The sequence below is a fragment of the Cydia strobilella genome, chromosome 20 (genome assembly GCF_947568885.1).
Source record: "Cydia strobilella chromosome 20, ilCydStro3.1, whole genome shotgun sequence".
NCBI classification, from domain to species: Eukaryota; Metazoa; Arthropoda; class Insecta; order Lepidoptera; family Tortricidae; genus Cydia; species Cydia strobilella.
Window position 1 is genome coordinate 8,300,059 of NC_086060.1, and position 25,932 is coordinate 8,325,990.

The 25,932-nt window shown below is 39.0% G+C and overlaps 1 protein-coding gene across 3 annotated transcripts in view; it reads right to left on the minus strand.

The window, feature by feature from the left end:
• LOC134750515 (C-terminal-binding protein) overlaps positions 1-25,932 on the minus strand; it is a 114,023-nt gene that overhangs the window by 32,832 nt on the left and 55,259 nt on the right. For all 3 annotated transcript variants that reach the window (XM_063685703.1, XM_063685701.1, XM_063685702.1), the window contains exon 3: positions 1,496-1,677. The gene's annotated coding sequence lies outside the window, so the exon portion shown is untranslated. The remainder of the gene's footprint in view (positions 1-1,495; positions 1,678-25,932) is intronic.

A 25,932-nucleotide genomic window follows, 5' to 3' on the forward strand; every position in this document is an offset into this window, starting at 1 on the left:
TCTGATCTGTGCCGGAAAGATAACTTCAACCGGCAGCTTGAGCCGTTAAGCAGATTAAAAAAAATATATAAAAAAAAAAAATTGAAAAAATTGAGTTAAGAAAAAATCTGGACTGTGCTCCAACTAGTATGACAAATAATGACAATGCACTTGGTTTGCTTGTTATGCGATTTGTAACTGATAATAACAGTGTTGGGTGCACGTTGTTGTATTGTACCCACAGACAGAGCGTTGTAATCGTTGTTTGTATGTAGGTCAAATGCAACGAGATAACGTGAAAGACGAGTAAAACGTAGTAAACATTTCGGCTTACTGCGTGTAATCTAGAGTACATACTTTATTATATTCTTGACCGGGTAAAGACGAGTTTTCTCATATATATGTATAACGGCCATTTTCACGTCAAATGCGTTTCTTTGACTAATACAAATTTATAACTTAACGTTAAATTAAGGGAAGTAATTTTTCAATAATTAAATTTCAATAATATAATAATAATAATAATTTTTCCGTTCACTGATTGAGTAGGAAAGCTCATTTCGAATTTATGTCAATTCTAAATGAAACTCCATTTCCAGCTGGGGTTGTGATTTGACGATGTTTGAAGGTTATCAACGTGAAACTTGTGTGTGGGTAAAAGTGTCTCGAATTTTTATATCACAAACACCACCAACCAATAAAAATATAGTGACCATGTTTCCGACATGTTTGTTTAAGTAAAACTTCAACGCGTACATTTTAAATTTTAATTGAATGAAGACGAATCCTCACTACTTATATCGAGGTGCGAACTGTCGTTGATGACAGGGACACAGCTTGGTACTCGTATCCTTTTCCGTTTTATTTATGAGAAGAGTTCGGGAGCCTTCTAGCCTCTCCTGGATGCGTAGCCAACATGCAAATCGTTTACGCTCCGTAGCGAATGCTAGATGCGTAGAACTGTCGCACTAATTTGGAAGAGTGATAGACATAAAAGCGTTTTATTTCGTTATCGTAGCGCAAGCGATTGTCACCTTGGGTAGGCACCCTGTACATTATCATTTAGGGTTTAAAAGTTTTACAAACGTGAATCTCACAACTTTAAATGAGACGTACGAGGGGCGACTGAAAATTTCTAAGCCAAGATAGAAAAAAACGATTGAGAACTTTTCAGTCGCCCCTCGTACCTATATGTGGCTTTCCATCAGAGAAGGATATTAACCTTTTTAAATGGCCCTTTTCTTATAGCCCCATTTTGACCAATATTGTATACATTGCTAACTACAGACTACAATGAATTCAGTCGATAGACAAATTCATGATGCGTATAAATGAGGCTTAACATTAGAACCGTTTAGCAGTAGGTGCAAATAGCAACCGCACAGACAAGGGTAGCGCAGTGCGCATAGCCGCTATAATGGTTTTGTTATGTTATAACATGAAGACTCGAGCGCTCTCGCGTGGCTACACCTGCCAATGCGCTTGCCGTGGATGTAGCCAAGCCAAGACAACTCACCAGCGCTGCTCTTGTAGCGTAGTCAGTCCGTGATCACCGCTCCATCGGCGCACCGGCATTGACCCGCCGCCAGCGTCGGCGCCACGTCCCGAACGCCGACACCGATGCACTCACACAACACTACACTCACTGCACTAGCATGCGGCGCACACGTCCGCAACACATACACTGAGCACAGACACCTGGAACAAACAAAAAATCCTGTTAGAATGCGTACTGCATCTTTGGTATATGAGAAAAACAACCCATTTCACATAACAAAGTTTATCACATAGGCAAGGAGATGGCGCATGTTGCCTTCAAAGCACATTAAACCTATCCTAAGGTCATAAGGTCGCCGTTAAACCAAATCCGGTTACGTCCTTGTGTTGTAAAAGGCCCACGCGGTTGCAATCGCAATATTATTAACGCGGCAGCGTGCGAGCGCCAGTAATTTTTTACGGCCCATAAACAACGGAACGAACGCGGCGACATTGTCGTCAAAAAACAACATTCGGCTGTTTAGCTCACGCGCTAGTTACAAAAATCAACTTTGTAAACCAATAATAAGGTTGTATACCCGATGTCGCTGAAGAATACGATACGATGCTGAGGAAGTTAGAAGTGTATTTGAGCGAGACTGTACGCGTGACAGGTACCTACGTCAAGTATTGCGTTACTGTACTACGCTCGAGGAAGTTGCGAAGTTGAAATCTCGGTTTACGCTCGCCTGCGCGCTCTAATGCGACATTGTTGTGGAGTTGCTGTTGGATTTTATTTAGAATATATGTCTAATGTCTATGTACCGGCACAGCATAGACCATAAACATAACGAATTTACTCTCTTACATTGTTATGCTAGATGAAAGCTTTGAAGATCATGGTCATAGCGCCGCAGAACTTATGCAAGAGTTCGTAACCAAAAATTAAAATGGAATAGTAGGCAAAAGCTGTATTCTCCTTATAAACATATGGATATGAACTATTAGTCAATTAAAAACTGAACTCATTAAATAAAGTCACATTCAAAAATATTTCACCCAACAATATACCTACTAGCACTAGCGACCCGCCCCGGCTTCGCACGGGTTACACACTTACACAAAACCGTTACAAATTATACAACTAAACCTTCCTCAAGAATCACTCTATTGATTGTTGAAAACCGCGTGAAAATGCGATCAGTAGATTTTGAGTTTATCGCGAACTTACAAACAAACAAACAGACAAACGCGGCGGGGGACTTTGTTTTATAAATTGTAGTGATAATGGTACTTCAGACAGAACATGGCCGTGACCTTCAAACTTGCACGTTTCTTACATTACAAGTTGCCCACGCAAAAGTTGTAATGTATTCTGCCTCATACTTCTTCTTGAAATTTCCCTTCTTGAAAATTCCCTTGTGAATCGAACGTCTGTTTAGATGGGTATTATAAAGACCACTTTATTTTGAATGACATATAAAATACCCAAGTGAATAGGCAAAATTCTTTAAAGACAAAGTGATCTGAACAGTCACAAAAGTTGAAATGAGAAACCAAACTGCGGAGTAAGTTATTCGGGGCGCTTTTGATCGAAGTTTAATAAACGCACTTGGCGAGTTTGCGAGGAAATGGAATAGGAACTGTTTGGAATATTTTCAAGTATATATACTCTGGGTTTTGAACTCGAAACGATTATACGGCCAATACTTATCGTTTATGATGCCGATACGATTGGCACTCTGCCTGTTTATTTAATTCTTTGTGTCAATTATTAATCCGCCTACATAAATTGTGCTGATTCATATATGGGTTGCCTCAAATTGCCGAAAACAGTATTATTTTTAAATCAAATTCAGTCGTACAATAGGATCAAATTGACATACGCATAGCGTGCCATATTCTTTTACATATGTGTCTGTCTGTAGTTATATTAATGTCGCGAGCGTGAGCGTTCCCACTAATCCGCAATGGCCGGTCGTATACTACTCGTATTGATCCGTCCGATGCGTACGTTGCGGGCTGGTGGTATACAACAAGTAACACTGAACTAACACTATTTCTATCTTATAAATCGCGGTATGATCTCTCACCAAATAAAAAAGATTTCATGTCCAAAAGACAAAGAAAAATTGTCCACGACTTATTATTTGTTCAAACTTAATTCATCTTTTTTATAAGCTGAAAAAAAAATTATAGATAGAAATATCAATGTACATTAAAATATAGACTTAACTTACTTGGAACTAGTTGATTGACAACATTAAGCTAGGCTTTTGTTGCCGTTCATAAATAAAAGATAAAATGCCGATCTACTGAAAACGTTTTAATTGACAAACAATATAGGAGAAAGTCGCAAGCCTCCGTTCATATCAATGGTGTCATGAAAAACGTCTACGATTAAACTACTTGTTGGAATAATGCGTGCTAAAGGCCGAGAGGCTAGAGGGGGAGCAACATACCTTTAGCGACGAAGGGTTATAAACAATGCAGCCCAGACCACAAATGGGGCGCAAACTTTTAATTGAAAGCGCCATTGATCGCGTCCGGGAAACAGAAACACACCCTTTACTATTCACCTACTCTAAAAACGAAACATTCGCACTAGTGCCGTTTACATGTAAGCCTTTATAGTTTGTGTAACCGATGAATGGGGTTATAAGGGTTATAACTTTTCGGGGAAACCCAGATGTATACCAATATAACATGTTATGGGTTGGTTAACGGGAAATGCCCATAAAATGTCTTCTTGGTTTATATAACATGAATAGGGTTAATAGTTCCTTGCCAGTCCGTACACGAGGCGGGCTATTATTGAAACTATAGCCGCCGATTACGTATTCTAACCCTGAAGCAGTCTTGGTACAAAGGGAAACTTTTAATTGAACGGAGTGCTGATCGCAATCCGCATCCGAATCCCTGGCCGACTGCCTGGGTGACATTACAAGATTAATATTTTTAGTACTTCACTTACATGTTACACTTTTGTATCACTTATGTTCACTTATCACTTATGTGTCTTACATTGTTAACAAGTGATTCTTAAAAAAAAAAAACTAAGTAGAATTTTAATTCGAATATTGCACTTTCTATTTAAACCATCATTAGGTAGATTCGTCAACATTAAGTAGTGGACTAGTCTACAAATCAATAAACATCTTTGACAATAATTGATACAGAAAAGTCCACAAGTTCCACAACGATGCTAATGACAGGATTGTTAGTAATGCCATTAGTAGGTATTTCCCAGTCTGGAAAACCCTGAATGTGTATTCACATCTGCTATAACTTCGAGATCTGTAACAACTGGGCATAATAGACGAGCTCACTTATACAAGTTTGCCGCGTTCGGCGAGCGTTTAGTTTAGAACAAGTCATTTTGTTAATACGGACGGTACGGGAGTGGCGTAAAATACTTAGAAACGCACGTTTATAGGCTCCTTTGCTTCGAAGAGCTAGCAGGCTAGCGACAAACCGCCACGGCAACAGCAATTAAAACGCACGTACCGTAATGTGATTAAGCAGATAGCTTCCCTTACCGAAGGCAAAAGGCATTAAGAGTGCGTGTATCAAACGAGATTACCACTTTTCCCACTTAGCGGTAATTCTGCGGTCCTGTCCCCGATGGGCTTCGGAATAAAACAAGATTTACACATAAATGAAAGCCGGTTTCGCAAACGAGATCCGGCGATGGGAACGATAATTGTGCATTGTTGCCGTTTATAGCTACAAGGTTTAAAAAAAAAACTGTCATTAAAATGTCCAAAGACATCCTTCTTATACCTCGTACAACGTAAAATAATAATAATCCAAGAACTATATACTAAGGGCCCTGGTGAGGCTGTTTGCGACAAACGACTGGAATCAAAACGAATGGAATCAAAACCAGTGAAGCCGATTTGTCTCAAAATGATCCACTGTAACAACTCGCAAAGAAGCCTCAGTTAACAAACAGCAACGCAATGAACCTGTCGTTACAATCGGGTCAACAATAATAGTAACATAATTATACTAGGCTCACATTCAAGGACATACTATGCTGTAGTTTGTACGCTGCTATTATATTAAATAGGTACACGAAAAATGTTTGCCTCACCATAAATGCAAGCCGCCCTAAGGCTGTTTGCGACATAAAAGACAACGGCACGAAATTAAGGAGCCAATCGTCCAAATCAATAACACCGCCCCTCCGAACGGTGTCAACAAGCGAAACGATTGACTGTAACAGCCCTCGAGTATAATCAAACCGTCGCGTAATAGCGGTGTATTGACAGAAAAGCAACACACTAAACAATTAGACCTCGTTGCAAGAAAATTTAGGAATAACCAGTAAAATAGGTGAACTCGGTCGGCACCATTACTAACCTTATTGGGTTAAAAGACTTAAAAGTCAATAGCAGTGCAGTAGCGAGTATGTTGTATGTTCTTCTAATTCTTCTAAATACACGCAAAATGGACGGCACGCAATGACCTAAAAATAAAAGTCGCCCTGAAGCTGTTTGAGACATGAAATTAGCCGGAGCCAATCGTCAAAATCAATAAGACCGACCCCTCAGAACGGTGTCAACAATCCCCGCGATTGACTGTAACAGCCGTGAGTATAATCAAACCATCGCGGAAGTCTCGAGCGCCTCCTCCAAACGTACTCAATTCCTTAATCCCCCGATCGACATTCAACTCTCCCCTGCTCTTGTGTTCAGTAGGTACCCTCTAGTGTTGGGAACGACTCGAGTTCGTAAGTTTCGATTTTGTAGAATAGGCGCGGGGCTTGGTGAACTTGTAACCTGCGAATTTGAGTTCTTTCATTCACTTGAAAACCATTCGGGTCTTATTTTTAAATGTGTTACTATTATAGTATCTAGAAACGCAACTGGACGCGATAACTGGTCACTTTTTTGACTAGCTAATTAAGGGGAAACGAGGGAAGATAGGCCTATTTTGTGACAACTTGTCCGATTGCTTTCCCTATATAAAACTTGAGTTTTCAAATAAACTAGATATTCCCTACACAAGTGTTTTACAAATTACATTCGCTAACGGGATCAAATAATGCGTAATCTACGCAGATAATGATTTCAATGTCACGCTTGTATATAGCAAACAATCTTGTTACACTAAACTTTTAAAATACTAAACTTCTAAATTATTTCGAACAGAAAAACATATTCTAATGTCATAACTCGCTACGAGACTTGCATTATTAATGATATCATTGATCAGTTTTACAATAAATACAATCCCAAAGTATTAAGTAGTATTTAAGTTCCAAGTTGTAATATAAACGACTCCCGGAACCCGACCCTTTTCCAACACTATCCCCCGCCCCAAATCGCCAACTCGACAGATAGATGCGTGCAATTCCAAGAGCTATCAGTTTAATTAACGTTCGAAACGTTTTCTTATGGACTGCCGCTGCCCGTCCGTTCGGTGGCTAGAAAGCAATAACTTGTTATTACCGTAGGGTCTTCGAACTATCGATTACATGCCGGCTGTGCACTGTGCGGCCAAACCATCGTTATTACGGAATACGGATAGAGTTGTTATTGTCTGTCGCAAAAGGCACGGCGTTAGTTACGGTTAGGTCTCGATGGAAAAAGAAAAGAGTGGGTATTAAAGGAGAAATTAATTGGAGCTATAGTTTCAAGGCTTTGAAAGCGGTTTCCGATCCATTACTACGATTCCGGAGCGCCAAAGCCCTTTCACCAATGATATAGGGGCGCTCTGTAACCGCAAAGCATTAAAGACTTGATCGTATCGTTTGAGACTTCGGTCATTTCGAGCGCACTGCGTCTAATCGTTCTGGCTGTAGCACTAATAATGGCTGTTGACAGTCCTTGCGTAGGCATATCTGACGCAAATCTAACGACAAAACGGTTGTAGCTAGTACAAAGTAGGTACAAACATAATAATATAGAAGGTGCATTATGTCACCCAGTGCGCTTTATTTAATTGATATTCTCATTTGTAAGATAACAAACATAAAATGATGACAGGTTCCTTGTACTAGAGAACCAGAGAAGACGACATTCCTGGCTATGTTTGGTTCCGGTTAACTCGACAATTTTGGTAAAACATGACCGGTCCCACCGGCGACACTCATGGAGTTTAATTGTACATAGGTAATTAGGTATGTCTATATTCGAACGTTGTTCCACCGACGCAGCGCAAACCTTGTAATTTACGAGCGGCCGATAATCTTGACTGACAAGCGATCCCACCGCGACAATATTGATTGCTCTCGTAATCCTTGTGCACGTAGTGTCGTTTGCAGCATAGAAAGTTGGCCTAGAATGTTGGATATCGGATAATTAATCATAGTAACGGGCGATATTAATTGATAAACTAGCAATGGCTGACCTTTGGAACTGTTCGGCCGATAACTTTGGTAAATTATGAATATTTATTAATCAAGTTGGTCCGAAGTTGTACAGCTGACGCTAATTGCAGAGACCGTATTTAAAAAGTAATTTGTAACTCTTCGAAAATTACTAAGTTACGTTAGTGCTTCTGGGCTTTTTTCCGCAAATCGACAACCATTTTGGGTGAAACGAGGTAGCGCTACTCTAGCCACCCCAGCTCCTCCATGAAGCCTAGCAATGTTTTCAGGTTGCTAACTACCTCTTTTAGTGTGCACGGAGTTGTGATTTCTTACTTGCTCTCCTCTATTTGCACGTCTCTTGAATTTATTTAACCTTGGGAATATAACCTTTTGAAAATAATTCCCTCAAAGTTGACCCACGCCGGTAGGTTTGCATGTGACAATTTTCCTTATCTAGTTATGAGGCAATTTTCTAGCTATTAGCTAACTTAAGTAAATGTGAAGTTAGTAGAACAAAGTTGTTGTATCAGACAAAAGTAGGATCCACGTGTAACACCCACATGAGTCTCAAGATCCACATCCACAACACTTGAAGCGACTTGCGTAGTAATTCTTGTTGAGAGAAGTAATAAACACAGGAACTTGTTATGTAAGTGTAGTTTACTGAAGCAAATGTGAAGTGTTTGGTAAAGTTGTATTTCAGAAGTAGGGTCCTAGCGTAATTCCTAATATTTTTTGTGACATTTGGAAGAGCCGCAAAATAAATCCATATCCATACTTAATATTATAAATGCGAAAGTCTGTCTGTCGGTCTGTCTGTCTGTCTGTGTGTGTTACCTCTTCACGCTTAAACCGATGAACCGATTAAGTTGAAATTTGGCATAGAGATAGTTTGAGTCCCGGGAAAGGACATAGGATAGTTTTTATACTTTTTATGTCGGAAATCACCCCTAAAGAGAATGAAAAGGAGGGTGAAATTGAGAGATTTAATGAATTGCCTGATAATTGATGTCAAGCAATTAAGCTTATGCTCAAATTGAATGATTGCTATTACACTTTATCCAGGCGCTAAATTTACTCTAGCTGCTGTTACTGATTCCACGCAGACGAAGTCGCGGGCAAAAGCTAGTCATAAATAAACTAGAGGGCCGGGTGGAGTATAGTTACTTATCATACAATATAAACATAAAAGACAGACCCATCTTCAGCCATTTAAAAATTGTCGTCCGACGTTCAAATCTCGACGCAAAGACTGCTTGGCTCCTCGAAGCAGTCAGGTTTAATTTTTATTTACTCATAACAACAATGCAGTTCACTAAAATTGAGCTTAGGTACAAACAGCAACACTCCTAACTGTACATCTTATTACAAAACGCATCAGGTCAACCGATGTACTGTTAACAGTGTGGGCGATGGTACATATTGGATTTTCTTAAAATTAAACTTATGTAGCATGATCGCTAGACTGATATTGTTTATGCATGCTAGCGTGTTTATCTTCACTGTTTTTTCGTAAGGTACCTATTAACTAAGTGTTTAAACTGTTTAAAGAGCTTCTACCTACTTTATATAAAGCCTGAGCTTATGAGCCCTCCGAGATTGTTATTCAAGGAAGGCACTAATAAACACCGCAACTTGTTATTTATTGCATCGGACAAGTCTTGTTTACGCGGTTGTTTGTGTACGGAACTTTAGCCGCAGCGGGGAGCCCAGTTTCTTCTGCCTACAGTTATGTAACCAGTGACGTCGGGAATTGTGTATGTAATTGCGGAATTAGTGGAAACTAACTAAAACAAACATAAGCACACTTTCACGCAAGTGAAGTTAATTCTCATGTAAATTGAATTTGATAAAGAAATGTCAATATAGTTCTACCAAACCTAAATATGGTAATATAACTTAAGCGAGAAAATAAACTATATTGTCAGAAAAAAAAGGAAAATTGTAAAAGAAAAGTGTTATATAATAATTATCACTGCAAGCAAATACGACTAGTTTCATGTGGCAGTTTATTGCACAAACAGGGGTGCAAAGACAAATGTAAAACGTATTTAATCTGCGAAGTATTAAGACAGTTAAGAGTCCCCGGCAAGCTCGGCCGAATTGCACCTTCCCATACAAAAGTAGTTCCGCTCTCATTTTAAAACTACGTGTTGGATTGTAATGAAATTTTGCACATACAATGACATAAGGTATATCTAGGTCCAAAATTAGTTTATAATAGCTCCAGTTTATAAAACAAACATAATAAAGCAAAAACATGTTTTGTATGAAAAACTAAAATTCGCTGTATTTTTTTAACTATGGTATCTGAATCTACATAAACTAATTACAGACATAGATAATACCTTATCCTATTGTACCTATAAGTACAAAGTTTCAGAGCAAGCTAGTCGTTTTAAAATGAGAGCGGAACTAAGTTTGTATGAGAACCGCGCTTGCCGGGGACCCTTAAGACACATGTGCTTTGACTATGCCGTGCAATATCGCGACTTCGCGAGTGAACTGCACGGCGCAGTCCGTATTTACACAGCTAGAACTTGTGCTTCAGAGTAGTATGTGCATGTGTAACACTTGAAATCGTAATAAGTTAATAACGCTAATACTATAAGAGCTAGCAGAAAACAGACTGGCACTGTGTACTGGATTGTGTACTTTCTCCGTGGGTTGTGGCATCAGCCTTCATAGTCATCAAGAACGTCTTCATAGTAAAAGCCAATTTTGAAAGAGATCTCACTTTAGCTCATCACAACATTCTGAAGTTTTAAGTTGTTAAACCGTATGGTTAACTTGCAGAGTGGTGGCCGGCTTTAGAACAGCGCCAACCCTCAGGATAAGGGTGTCGTACGAGGCGACTAAGTCCACAATGATTAACTTAAACAGTTCATGCCAACTTTCGTCTACCTTATTCCTATGGTCAATTTATTAGATTGGTTAGATTATATTAGGTACAGTACAGTTAAGGTCAAAGTTAAAGATCTTTTCGGCCATATTTTCTGACTTGTCATCTTGCTACTCGTTATGACATTGCAGCCGGAGCCGTTGCAAGGCATTACACGCTTGACTTTTGCTAAAAATGACAAAACAGTAACATTACGCGTCATCCTTTCGCCTGCCATATCCAGCAGCCCTACATCCCCAGAAGCAAACTGCACAGACTGGTAGCAAACTCGGCAACTTTCCCCGGCGGACAGAACTTCTGACGTGTCATAATCTTGCTACATGCGATGCCGATGCGAAGCTTGTACGCGTAATTGACTTAGTTGTGAATAATGTGGTGGCGTCGATGTAATATATACGAGGGCGTATTCAATTCATTTTCTTTTTAGAGATTCACTTGTACGCCCCAGGCGCTTGGTTAAGTTATCATCATGTATGCTATTATTTATACTTTACTTGTTCTATATCGTCTTGTGTTTTTCTTCGCTCTTGGTTTTTCTGTTCCTTTTTCAATTGGATAAAAAAGCATAAGACATGACTCAATCAAATAAGGATAGATTACAAAAAAATTGACACTTTCTGAACCGATTGCTTCAATCCTAATTTAAACAGGTGTTTTACTTTAAATACCCGTCGTTTTAGGTATTGTTCAAAGATACACCTGATGTTAATTTTAACATTATCGAATAGGTCAGATCACATTACAATATGTAGATCAAACACAATACTAAGAAATACAGAATTTCTATTCAACCAAACGGCTTTCCAAACTTATATGTATTCAAGCGTTGTATAAGACACAATGTGAACAAAGACAATTCGCGGCGTGCCGTCGCCATCTGTCGAACAATCGCACGTTGTTGAATACATTACAGGCCGTTACGCCATCATGCGATCCATTTGGCTAAGTGCTGGAGTGCCCGTTCGATTCCCGCAGTGGCTCGAGATGATTACAGGACGTTTATCTTGAATGGTGGGGTGTTTACACAGGATACGCTGAATAGCCACCTCAAACGGACCACTTCATACGTCCGCAATATAAACATAAAAAGTAGAAGAAAAAAGACGATTACAATGGTGGAGCGTCGGCTTCCAGACACGTTTTTTGTATGCTTCTAAAAATAGTTACATGAGATGTTTTTTAACGGTATCTAATTTGCTAGAACAACTGTGTAAAGACAACGTTGAAAAAACACCGCTTCAAACTCCGCCGGCAAACATCCGCGTGCAAAATTAACCATAATCCTTACAGAATAGACAACAATCCTCATTTAAAGACATTAAGAGAGAGGGCCTCGGAAAGTTATAATGAAATTCACGAGCAATAAAACTTCCCTTTTGACTAACCCCCAGATATACATTCGCGTCAAGTTGCGAAGCGGCCAGACGACTCCCGAACTTAGACAAAGAGACTAACTTCCATTAAATCTTTTGCAACTAAGTTTCCCGTCCCCGCCTGACTCTTGTACTTACCACCTATAATATAGGTCTAGCGCGCACCCCGAGGCACGGTTGCAACTTCGGCAAATTTCATACTTTCCGTTATTAGTGATAGGTTTTCGGAGGCATTTATCACGATAATTACTTGGAAATAGCGGGTCTAGAATAATTTAATATGCACTGCGAGCGATGAGAAATGTTATGGGAGCTATAAATGCAGACGCTTTATGGTTCGCTTTGCATATTTTTATAGCATGTTTATCTTTCCTTCATATGAGTAAGCCTGCGAGTTTCGTGAATAATTTATAGGCAACTAGTAACAGAGTAAAACTTAGCACTCCGAAGTATATTATGCGGTTATATACGAGTCCTCTTGATAACAACTTTCAGGGTCAGCAGCGGAGAAATTTTTCGAGAAGGGAAAGACAAATTTAACAAGAAACGTGATTCACATTATTAATATCGATCAGTTTTGCTTTGGTTATGTTTGATATCATGCACGGCGCGCCTTTATCAAGCCGTCACGTATGCCAAATTACTGTCGATTGCCATATTATCATTTATCAAATACCTAACTGAAATAGGTAATAAGTTGCTAATGAAATACGATTATGCAATGCAAGTGCCTGCTGTGTATTTATCTCTTAATAATGAAATATGTAATGAATGATTATTTTAGCTTTGAAATGTTTACATTGACTAGCATTAACTTAACATTTACTACGCTGATCTGCAATATCCTTGCAAATCAATTTACCTCCATTCCAGCTATCGTAATGACGTAAATATTCCATGCAGTATTGTATAAGTAATACATTAAGAATTTCATTCAATAAAAAATACCAGCAACCTACTTTGACAGAGCCAAATGGCGAAAACATATTCAGAGGGCCGACCCCAAGTAAATGGGAAGAGGCACGGAGAAAGAAGAGAAAACAAGAGTGATTATTTATCAGTAAGCGACACAAGCATCAATAGCAATGACAATAAAAATCAAGGAAACATATACACGTACCTGATCTATCAAGAAATTATTTCCGGATGTACTAAAAGCTTCTCCAAGAATGTTAATTAAAATGGCACGAATGGGTTTAAACGACATTCCCCAACATAATCCATCAAGCTGAAAAATATTAAGCAAACTCGGAACGCATGCAAAGTAATTAGAAAATGTTAACCAACTAGCAGTGTGCATGTGCATGCTATGCAAACCGCAGGCGACGGTCATAAGTAGAGTAAGTAGATAAGTTGGTTAAAACCGGAGATGGGTGTAACATGTTTTTGACGGATTAGTTCAAAGTTCCGAGTTCCTGGAAGTAAAGTAACTAGCGGCGAACTAGCAAGTTGCCGTGCGCGCAACTACGTGTATTAAAATTGCATTATAACAATGCCGTAGAATTAAATTGCTTCGACGTGAGAGCCGTGTCGTGTGAATTATTCTATGACGCAACGGCGGCGTCAAACAGGTGTGGACATATTAATTGGCTCTCAATTCCTAATGTACCTATTAATAACCTTCTTATCAAGCTAAGGACGAAAAGAGGGTTACCATATTTTATAACGTGTATTATAAGTTACTTGCACACATTCTTTGTCAACTCAGTCATCGCCATGAAAGAGACAGGTTTAAATATTAATCACAGTAAAGCAATCTTAAATGTCAATAACCAAATATGCGGCTACGTAAGAGAGAATCTACGCAGTAATTGCTCGGTTTGCTTGCACAAGTGCAAGTCGGAGTAGACGGTGCACGATTATCATATCATAACATTCGGCAGACAAGAGTGCCGAGCGAGCTGTTTACAAACTAGAATGCTCTACATCTACATAATCTATCAGCTCAGATTAGCCGTTGTAAAAACGAGTTCGTGTTAGTAAACTTTAGAACATTTTCTTTGTTTATGTAAACGTCTGAAGTCATGCCTGGGAAGAAGTCTAAGTGTGAGCCAGTCTATGTATATTTTTTTAACTGAATGAAAAACGGTGGCTCATTCTTCGTCAGTCTAACAAACCAAGTAATTGGGAATTACGAGGTTAGTAACCTCATGTTGGTAAAGGAAAATTCACAGTAGCTTTATATTATGAGCTTGATATTTGGATACATGTTAATACATATACGAAGTGTACAGTAAATAAATAATTTATCGATCGATACAAAGTGATGGTCTGAGAGATACTTAAATTTCAATGATAGACTGCCAAAACTCGGATGGCAAACTGCAATCTACGAATTTTGTGATCAACTGATCACATAAGGAGTCAAGAAAAACAAACTACTTATGTTAAATACTACTAGGGAACAAATCAAACCACTCTATGAAATATCAGGACGTTAGCCGCGTACCTAAGCTGAAGACGCGGGTTTGATTCCCACCTCGGCCACCGGTGGACTTGGTCACTTTTTCTTTAGTGTATGATATCTATTTCAGTTTATATGTTAAATACAGTTGAAAATGCCCTTCATTTAATTAATTTTGTAAAAGCCTAACAAAAGTATAATATAAAGAAATCAAATCATAGATTCGAGACGCATATCAATTCGAACGAATAATAAAACAAACTTGTCCAGTTCTATAAATGAGCACACATGAAAGAGCGTCATTTAAATAACGCGTGTTGACTAAGGTTCAGACTGACGCAAAACGACCACAAAGGTACCGAACCCGTTTGAGATCTAGAACATTAAAGTCTGTTTGTGTAAGTTACCTTTATAGGTACTTTCTGCCACTCGTTTTACTAACAGTCCTTGAAAGAACTTTTTAGATATCTAGAACGAGTTCTAGATGCAATCGTCTAATCTAAATTGGTTTTGAACTTGGAAAAGTGTTCTTTATCTGAGCATTGTGTTGCGTAAGCTTGTCGTAAAGTAGCGCCGTTTGCCGTTTTAAGATTGTGTTGGGTGTGTTAATCAGTGATCCTAAATTTACAACATAAGTTTTTAAGTTTTTTAACACGTTCGGAAGGGAAACGACTTTAGATTACTTTCCTCAAGCTGTATACTAAGGTGCTCTACACTTCGTAGGTAAGCCTTTGGGAATCAAGTTCTATAAAGCAACGATGTCTCTCCCCATTTACGGCAGTTTTAACGTGGTTTTATCAAAGAGAAAAGGGAGCGAGCGGGCAAAGCGAAACTGACGAATCCTAGAGCTAATCTCTTTGCGCAAACACTAATGACAGTGTATTCAGTACGTGCAAAGAGTAATTGTCGAGCCATAAGTGGGCCAGGGCGGGCGAGCGGCGAGCGGCAACGGCGAGCGACCGAGCGTTCGATCGCGGGGACGCGCAGGGGTCGTTCACCTCGCCGGCCGCGCGGGCGGCACATACAGCGACTCATTACTTTCCGAACAGAAACATTTCGAAGATGGCCGTGTCTGGCTGATCAATACGGCTCTAATTGGAGGTTGGAACTTATAAATGCCGATAAATAACGGATTGTTGAGGATGTTTGGATTGTTTTAAGAATTAGGAAGTTTGGAACAATGATAAAGCCGATAAATTGGATAGATTAGATAAAATGCAAATGATTAATGACAAAATTGGAAAGGGCAGATGTGTGTATGTAATGAATAACGAAAAGTATGATAAATAATAATAAGGGAAAGCGGTGAGTCACGGAAAGAGCAGATGGAGTGCGGACTTATTTTTTCAACAATATGAATGAAACTTTGAGGCCGAAACCTGTTCAACTTTGGTTTTTAATGAGATATGTATCAAAAACCTACTAAATTCGAGAAGTTTTTCCTGTTGCTTTATGATATTGATTTGGCTACATGTGATTTGAGGTTGGACATAAAGTTTACATTAACATTAGACTATCAAGTTCACATGTAACGCACAAATAACAAGGAAAGATTAGCCATTGCAAGATAAAAGTCACCTTTTAAGGTTATAAATAAAACTACGCTACAGAGCCACTTTGACCCAGATTGTAATCTGGTATGGAATGCAGCTGAAACTCAACGAACACGACAAAATATAAAGCAAGTAAAGTGAGTGCGCGGCGAATTTGCGTTTCAGTCGATGTAATCTTGGCAAAGGAACGGGAATAGGTGGATGCGTGTTTAAACTTTTTACGTGGCCGCTGAAAAGCGGGTCTTAGAGACAGGTGGTGAGAGGGGAAATTTCTCGATCGATCCCGTTTCTGAGCACGTGTTCACGTTCTATTTAGCCATTCATAGGGCTGTGTTGATAAGCAATTCGACAGAGCAAGTTATAATTGTGAGAGTGATTCAGTACAAACGGAATAACAACTGCTGTGATGAGCCGGTACGTAATTAGTTTATCTAATTAGAGCATTTATTCGGATAACTGGCTTGTAAAATTACAATTGATAATTTTATCAATTAACGTTGCACGAGATTTTTCCTGCGTGGAATTTAATAACTCAATTTTCCTTACAATTCTCTCCTCGCGGCATTGTTGCTAAACGTTTCAAGGTTACACGCGAACGGTAATTAAATTGATTAAGGATACACAATTCCCTTGCCGACTATTTTTTGTCATGTTGTACATTCTGTTTTTCGTAAAGGTTTTTTTATACCACATCGGTGGCAAGCAAGCATTATGCGACGGAAGTTTTGTAGGATTAATCACATTAAAACAATACAAAGAAAACTAAGAGCGTCTGGCATTCCTACACATACCACCTCGTACAGTTTTGGAATGAAAGACTTGTATAGGGTACCTATTTATTCATTTGCGTATCTTCTACTAAGATTGTCCTTCTCATTTTCTATTTGCCTAGATATTGTTACTAAATTCAACATGCGTAGCATCCCTACTAAATTGATGAAGGATACACATTGAACGTGACACAATTAACTAAGTTGTGTATTTGCACCGGGGGCATTCTCCCCCGCTTTAAGCTCGCTATCGAGCGGGCGTACAACTTTTTATTTTGAACGCAGCCGCAAACGGAACGATTCAAATAAAAGCAAGCCGCCATACGCTGGCAGTTCGTGCTTCACAAAGGAAATGTGGAAACAATATGCTGAATAGAAGAGACATTATTTGAATTTGATCGAAATATTGAATAGACTGCTGGTGCTGTGGTCGTCCGTTGCCGTTTAGTGCTGAGACTGCTGAGTCGTAAAACGATATGACAGTAGGAATGAGCTCACCGAGGAAGGGTAGATGTAATAAATATCTTGGTTGTGTGAACATAACCATTTCAGATAGATTACAACAGGTAACAACAAACTAGGACACAAAACACATTAAATGCCGTCGATTCTAATGGTTGACCTAGAATATCGAAAATAAACTATTAATAAATATGTATGTGAATTTTGATACCACAAATAGATAAAAGGTGATTTAATGGTTAAAGGCGGTTATTATCACCTGTACACATTTTTCGTTACAACAATAGGCGGCTATACATACAGAGCATAATAGACTTTGAACAGCTGTCATTTTACCGGCTTTTTGTCATGATTGCCAGTATGACGCGCCACAAAGACATCTAATGGCGCTGATGTGAATACCCTTTGTTTCTGTGAGTATAAAATTGTATAACATGATCGCAATCAAAGGTTTGAATCATTATTCATTAGGGTATTTCCTGAGTAAACTTCGTAGTAGTGCTACGGCGAACAATAGGAGGCCAAATTTCAGTTTGGTTTTCCAAATTGAAAATATAAACTTGCCGACATCATAAGATAGAAGATATTCAAAATGTTGAGTCCTTAAAGAATTCGTCAATTCACAAGTAGACTGGTATCAGTTACGATTATTCTGTTGGACTTCATTTCGTTATCTCAAGTAAGAACTGTTCAATGATAGGATTGTTAATTATACATATCGTAACTGGGAGCGATTACCGAAGAGAAGAAATTATTATTGTGTCAACATTAAACACTGGTTGCCTAGAAGAGATCGCTTTTTAGCGATAAGACCGCATGTTGTTACCTGGTTCTATTCTTCTTTAAAATTTCTTTGTAGTTTTACGTGTATGTAAAATGTATCATTATTGGTGCAATAAAGAATACTTAAACAAACGAAATACGTAATTTGACGATTGGCATACATTAAAAGCTCGGTGTAAGCAGATTCGTGTGAATTGTTTTTGCGTCGCGTCGGGCATCGCGGGCTGCCGACTTGCCGAGTCAGCGCCAAGCCAGCCGTAAACAGTTATAGCCCCTCCGGTTGCCGATGCCGGCCGGTTTACTCTAGGGCTCGCGGTCGAATCCGTGTTTCGTTTACACGTTTCGAATACCCGTTTCCGAATAATACGTAAACGGTTTTCTGGCCCGTTCCACACGTTTAATTAAGAAACGTGTAGTTAAGACCCGTGTACACGGATAAACGGGTATTCGAAGATACGTATCTTATTTATCCGTGGCGCCGGACACGTCCTTGACGATAGTAGCGAAGGAACGAACGCCAGTTACAAATGAATAGACAAAAGATTCATGACGAGTTTCTGTCATATTTAACCTTGTTCCGTGGGTCATAGAGTCGAAATTCAATAAACGGTTTAGAAACTCCTTTCTTGAGCATGTAGTTTTTGCTTGCAATAGGTATTAAGAGTATTCACGCTTCTTATCAAAGTATAGTATTTTATATAGCACTTTAAATAGCTACTTTTTTTTACGTTGCGGGTTAGCAATATAATATAAAAACCTGCTAGTACCTATTTAAAAAAAATATTAGAACCATCGAGTTCAGTATGTAGGCAGGAAGTCAAACTAATGTTCGAAATTGGCATTAAGTATTTATAAAAAAATACAATTTTAACTTGCTTCTTTATTTTAAGTTTAATTTAAGAACATGATATGAAATTGTATTTCTTGTCACATAATGTAGGTAAACCTTATAAAACAAAGTCCCCCGCCGGATCCGTATGTCTGTCTGTATGTTCGCGATAACCAGACCTCACCTATGAATGAAGTTTTTCTTTGGGAATGTTTATGTGTATATTTTGTTAAGGTTTTGTTTAAATTGGTAGAAATATGACGATGTTTGCTAATGAAGTTAGAAAAAATCACGCTGGCTTAATCGAAAACGCTGCCCAATCTATTTGATGTCAATGTATGGTGGACTTGTCTCTTTTTCATTGGTCTACAAAAAAGTGCGCCATGGCTGTCTGTCTATATTTTAAGAATAATTAACCCATTATTAACTTCTAAAAAAAAACCGGACAAGTGCGAGTCGGACTCGCCCACCGAAGGTTCCGTACAAATACATCTGTAAAAATTTCAACTGTCTAGCTATTACGGTTCATGAGATACAGCCTAGTGGGTGGTGACAGATAAATGGACATTGAACTCTTAATATTATTAGGCTTCCGAAGTGAATACTTGTTACAGAATGTATTTTATTATGCTTGACTCTCCATGCGAAGCCGGGGCGGGTCGGTATAGTTATTAATAAACACTTTAAATCAACTTGATAAAATTGTACCTTCTCAATAAATTCTAATTGTTTTTACTTTAGGTACCTCTTACCACAGTAAAACGCTTTTTAGTGTGGTGCAGCTACAAAACAATTGAAAACATTTTCTTGTGCAGATGTTTTGACCTTATTACAACGACATAAAGCTTGTAATTGGCAGTGACACTTGTGATAATAGTTTGGGAACCTACATGTTTTCGACGATGACAAACAAAAGGATATTGGAAAACAATGGATGGATGGACCACCGGTCGGCAACGTGCGCATTTAAGTTTATTACCTAAACGCTAGTGCGAAAGTGACCAAAGTGAATTATGAATGATTACCAATTTAAAGATCTATCTTAATGTAATTAGCAATATTATCGCAAGTTATCCAAGGTAGTATGGGTTTTTATGGTTCTTGGGTAAAATTACTCGATAATCCCGCTTTTGTGTACCTACTAATAACTTTTTTGCGCCGTTGGCAGGTTTGTTGTTTTCGCAAAGCAGTAATAGATCCGAGATAAAAATAACCACGAAATAATTAAACTGTTATTTTTAATTAATATTGTATTCTGCCTGCACACCTATTATTAACGAAAATACTATACCATTATGTAATTATAAAAAAAAACTATGATCGATATCAAATTTTTGTAATTAGCTTAGAAGCAATCGGTTTTATTAAATGATATAAATAGTTTAAAATAAAAATTATGTATACCTACTATTAAAGTACCTATGTTTTATCAATACGGTTAAAAACAATAAAAAAAGTAATTGTGCGGTTTTATGAAACCACGATGCAAGTGAAACTTTTTTCGGATTGTAGGCATTTAACTAAAAAAAATCGGAAATTAATTCGATTTACGGTATTAAAATCGCGGTTTTAATCTTAACTTAATAAATTGGGGCGATAGAATAAAAGCTTCACTTTAAAAATCGTACGACAAACGAATTCATCTGAAGTCAACATAATAATAGTGGACCTTGTTACCATTGTACATTGGCTCAAACTGGTTCGGAGTATTCAGACCCGTTCGGAACGGTCTTAAGTACCCGTGTAAACGGAGATACGTGTCTGAGATACGTTTCTTGGGAACGTTCCTTCGAAACGTTTTCGAATCCCGGCGGTTCCGTGTAAACCGGGTTCTTAGTACCGCCGGGCTTAAGAACACGGGTATTCGTATCGGCGTGTAACACGGATACCGGGAGCCCTAGTTTACTCCCCATCCGAATCAGCATTCCTTTTCAGCGGACTAAGCGGAAGCGATGTCTTTCAATATTATTATTGCTCCGAGCGAACGCTAGCAGTTCTAACGGCCACTGAAACTATGCAGAAAATAGACGTTATAACATAAAATGCAGATCAACTTTCGTTTGAGTTGAGTATGAAATAGCAAAATTTTTCGCCAACTTCCGACAAAGTTAGGAAGCAACGCCCGGGGGAAACTTTATTGCGAGTCCAAATAACATTTAACTTTAGTCCAACTCCAAATTAAATTAAATAATTAGAAGTACGGTTTTGTCTGGACTTTTGTTTAAAGTTTAAATAAATTAACTAGACACGGGAATGTACATAATTGTTAGTTCCACTGTTTATACTTGAATCGTCAGCCCTCATTGGGTAATAGAAGGTTAAGAGCGCTTTTCCTCTGCGATTATTTTATTCAGTCGCATTACGTATTCCCCTATCGATGCAAACACGCCGTGTTTACTAAGTGCACATAGCTGGGTCCGCAGTGACTTTCTAGATATTGTGTGGAATTGCATAGTTGGGCGAAGATCGCGTACGGGCCGGGTCGCGCCGGGTCAACGCACAGGTCACGCAAACACCAGAGCTCTGTTGCTGCCCGTGTGTTATCATTGGCTGCACGAGTTTCATTCTTAAACTCTCCAGTTAAACGTGATCTCGAGACCGCTAACATTTCAAAGAGTGCACTTATACTGGTTTTCGAGAGCGATCAGTTTGTCAAGCGATGAGATGGAACCCCTGCATGCAGCAATAATGCCTTGTGTGAACGCGAAGGAAGCGCGATGAAACTTTCGCAGTTAAATTATACAATACACGTAATACTTGCTCGGTTAACTCTAAATTACAGTTGTCCTCTTGCTGAAGGGGAAAAAACTTACTTAGTAACACAAAACTGAATTAATCTTCAACTTTGCGTATGCAGATACTTATTTAACCAAGCTGGCTTTGTGTTAGCGACTTTAATTAACGAATACCGAACTATCGAATTAAAAGCTTTAATTAGTCGAGACGAGACGATACGGATCCCGTGTGCAAAATGTGTGTTACGTGAGTTTCTCTTTTGTTTTAAGAGATAAGTATCTACATGGAAGAAGCGTTGACCCCCTGCATTCTTCCCACCCATGAACAGTGCAACTTTAGCTAGACGTTGATAATCTCAAGCGTAAAAGCCGCTGTGCTTAGCTGGCTGAGCAAGTATAATGACTTTTTATTTGTGTACAAACAAGAATTTATTATCGGAGTAAAAACAACTCGTTAAAATAACTAAATCGATGCCTCAAAAAATCGTGCCTTTCTTTTGACAAATGAAGGTAACTGTAGATGCTAGCGACCCGAAGCGATGAATTATAACTGCAAATGACCAATCACGTACCGTCCACGTGCCGAGCCATGGGCACAATACACCGAGTCACGCTTGTTGCTAGGCCGCGCGAGAAAGCAAATGAAAGCGGATCGCTTTCTCGCCGTTGCGACATGCATGTATTACTATTGCCTAGCGACTCGGCACTTGAGCAGACCAGTGTAATGACCGTCCATAATAACATTAATAAATATCGCGTGATCAGAGCGCTTTTATACTGGTCCGAATGTCTAACAACTCAGTAAACAATTGTAATGAAACAAGCCCGTTACTATCGGAACAACGATTTGTATTGTGATTGGTGATTAGTTTGATGTGCCAGTGTTACGTTGGCGTTTTCGAGGAAAGTTTCGAAAGGTGTCATGCGCTGATAAGCGCCATCGTATCATTGATAGGTAATCTGAATTTTAAGTATTATTCTGAAACGGCTAATGCTATTATGATTACATATATGCTATTATGATTGGTCTGAATTAACCAATGATGTAGAGTTAGACCGAGCTAACTCAGCAGCGATTTTGATAGCACAGCCTGTGCTAGTGTTATGTCATAATTTCATAGAAGTTTAACGTTTGCACTTGCTGCCGAGTTAGCTTGGTCTCACTCTATCGCCTTCGTTTTATTTCTAGTTCCTGATTTTTGTGTAACATATAGGTGGTTGATGGTTGTTCCAAAGATTGTTTTTCTGAGACAATATACCTATAGCTTGACAAATTTATCCAGCCGGGTTCAACGACAACGGTTAAGTTTATCGGAGAATTTATCTCAGTTTGAATAGAATAGACGGAAATTTCGAAGCGTTCGCCGGCGGTACCCGGGTCACTTTCCACATAAACGCGGCGAGGTAAACGGCCTGAACGTCCCGCATGCTGAATTATTTCACATACACCCGTGTCGCCAGATCTGTGCGCGCCGGTGCTGGGGCTACTGAACACTCGGTATATTTACAGACTGTGAGGATAACATACGGAAATTCTGAAACTTTGACAACTGGAGTTTAAAATTGGAGATCAAACAACTAAAAAAAGAACTTAGGGATGTTAAGTCCAACTAAACGACACGTTAAACATGAAACGTAAAACGCATGTATAGTTTGTGATTATGTAGTTAAATTATACTGAATTCATGAGACAATTCAAAATCTATCAAAGCTTAGTTAAAAACACTAGGGAGATTTTTTGGAGGGATAATCTTAGAAATTCTATAAATTTTCAGAAGTAATAACTGGCAACGATGCATGCGTTTACATAAAGGGAAAGTGCCTGCTCCTATTCTAACGAGCGACATTAAAATCGTATCAACGGCATCTAAGCGTTCGCAGTTTACGTCTCGATGGCTGTTTAGTGAATAAACCTTAATGTGTTTGTGAAACGATACAATATACACTTTAAAAGCGATCATTTTCGTATTAAAGTTGAGTATAAAAGATACCGTTTCTAGTTGGTTTAAGTAAAATACCATTAATCAGTGCTGTAATTAGTAATGTTATCAGAGGTTATCAAGGTGTCAACTTACGACCGGGTCTTCGTACGGCTTGTTCTTAACCTTTGCTTTTCTCTACTTAAATCCGATTTTTCTCGGAGGACATTAACAAGATATCATAATTGAGGAGTCTTTTCAAAAGGGCTTATTTCGCTATGAACACCATACAAAAATAGAAAGCCCTTTTGAAAAGACACTCCTCATTTGATGAGAGAATCGGTTAGCTATATACCTTGTCTATGTAATCATCCTGGGTTCCAATGAACATCTATTTATTCCTGAATGTATTAAAACTGAGTAACTATTACCTGATTGCAGGCATTGACTGTCCAATTCAAAAATACTGGGTCGGGAAAGTCAAATCTACTTGATAATTGATTGTAATTTAATTTATGATGCTATATTTAATTATTTACCCGACTAATATAATTTTAATTGCACTATACAGTAAGCCTGTACTGTAACGTATGTGACTAACAAACAACTGGCCAAGTGCGAGTCGGACTCGCGCATGAAGGGTTCCGTACCCTTCCGCAAAAAACGGCAAAAAATCATGTTTGTTGTATGGAAGCCTCACTTAAATATTTATTTTATTCTGTTTTTAGTATTTTTTGTTATAGCGGCAACAGAAATACATCGTCTGTGAAAATTTCAACTGTCTAGCTATCACGGATCATGTAATCCGATACAGCCTGGTGACAGACGGACAGACAGCGGAGTCTTAGTAATAGGGTCCCGTTTTTACCCTTTGGGTGCGGAAGCCTAAAAATAAGGACAGACCTGAAATAAAGATTTGCAAGGGGCAGAGGTGTAGGGTTAGAGCCGGCGTAGCTTTATTTGACGTTCATAGGCGCATTGTAATATGCCTACTTGAATAATAAACTTTTTCTATCTTTATCTTTATCAATTTCAAGGTTCAATTGCATATCGTTGCCTTGTAAGTGTAAGATTGTCCTCAAATGCCTATATCAAATTGACCAATAATTCCAGTAATTGAAGCCATCACCGTTATAGCTCGTCGTATTATCATACGCTATGTTTGTATAACCAATAGCTAACGTTGCTCTATCATTTGACATTGCTAAGCCCTCAATGTGCTTGTTAATGTATGAGTTACGATGCTAAGTCATCGTCTACAATGTTGCAGTACTCGCTAACGATATGAACGATGACATCGAAGTGTACATAACATTATCTAGCTAAATAGATAGAAATGTTTTAACAAACTTGTCCACTACCCACCCGACAGCTCAATGTCTTGCACATTTGTGGCTTTCCATTTCTTTCTATCAGAATTTCTGTTGGAATCTGAAATAAAAAGCCCCTTATTTCACTTGAAGCATAAGGACCACGGAAAGCCACATTTAAAGAGGCCGGTGTCGATTTTAGTCGCAAAAATGTAAAATTGATAGATTTAGTCCGTGAAATTTTACACCTTTTGTTACCTAATTGAAATAACAAGTACTGGTTTTTATTAGCACGTCTTCTTATCTTACCTTTTATCAGATCAGTTTTTTGAAAACAGACTCACTAAGGGCCTGGCCACATGTACGCGGTGCGACGTCGCCGACGCAACGCGGCGCGTTTTGCGGTGCCGCCGCCGCAACGCAGAAATCTGCGGCGCCGCTCGCCGCAACGCAAAATCTGGCGGTGCGTCGTGCGACGCCGCGCGCGGTACCGCAAAACGGTTCGCGGCGCCGCCCGCCGCAACGCAAAATCTTGCGGTGCGTCGTGCGTCGCCGCGCGCGGTGTCGCAAAGCGTTGCGCGTCGCCGCGCGCGGTGCCGCCCGCCGCAACGCAAAAATTAGGCGGTGCGACTTGCGGTGCCGCGTCCGTCGTCGCGGCACCGCATGCGGCGCCGCGCTGCATAAGTAGTAAAGAATTCGACTACCAGTGTTTGGCTGTTATTAATGAAAATGAAATGAAAATGAAATGAAAATATTTTATTTTATTAATAAAAAGTTACATTACAAGGTAGTAGGTTGGGACTTCCTTTTAAGTATATTATACCTGTATCAGGAAGCCCCGCTCCTCCGTAGCAACAGGTAGTTTTTAGTTTAACAAAAGCAGAAAGAAAACTTAAGCTAATACAATTTTATCTACATTAAATGTGTGTGTATGTGTGTGTGTAGGTGTATGAGATCGTGTGAGTGCAGGTGGTGAGGTGATGTTCTAATCGGCACTTCTTATATATAGGTACTGTAAAGCATAGAACTATGTATCGTACTTTTCTATTAAGAAGGCGCAGAAATAAGAAGCAATTGAAAAGAAAATTTTGGGTAAACCCATGTCTTCATGTCATTAA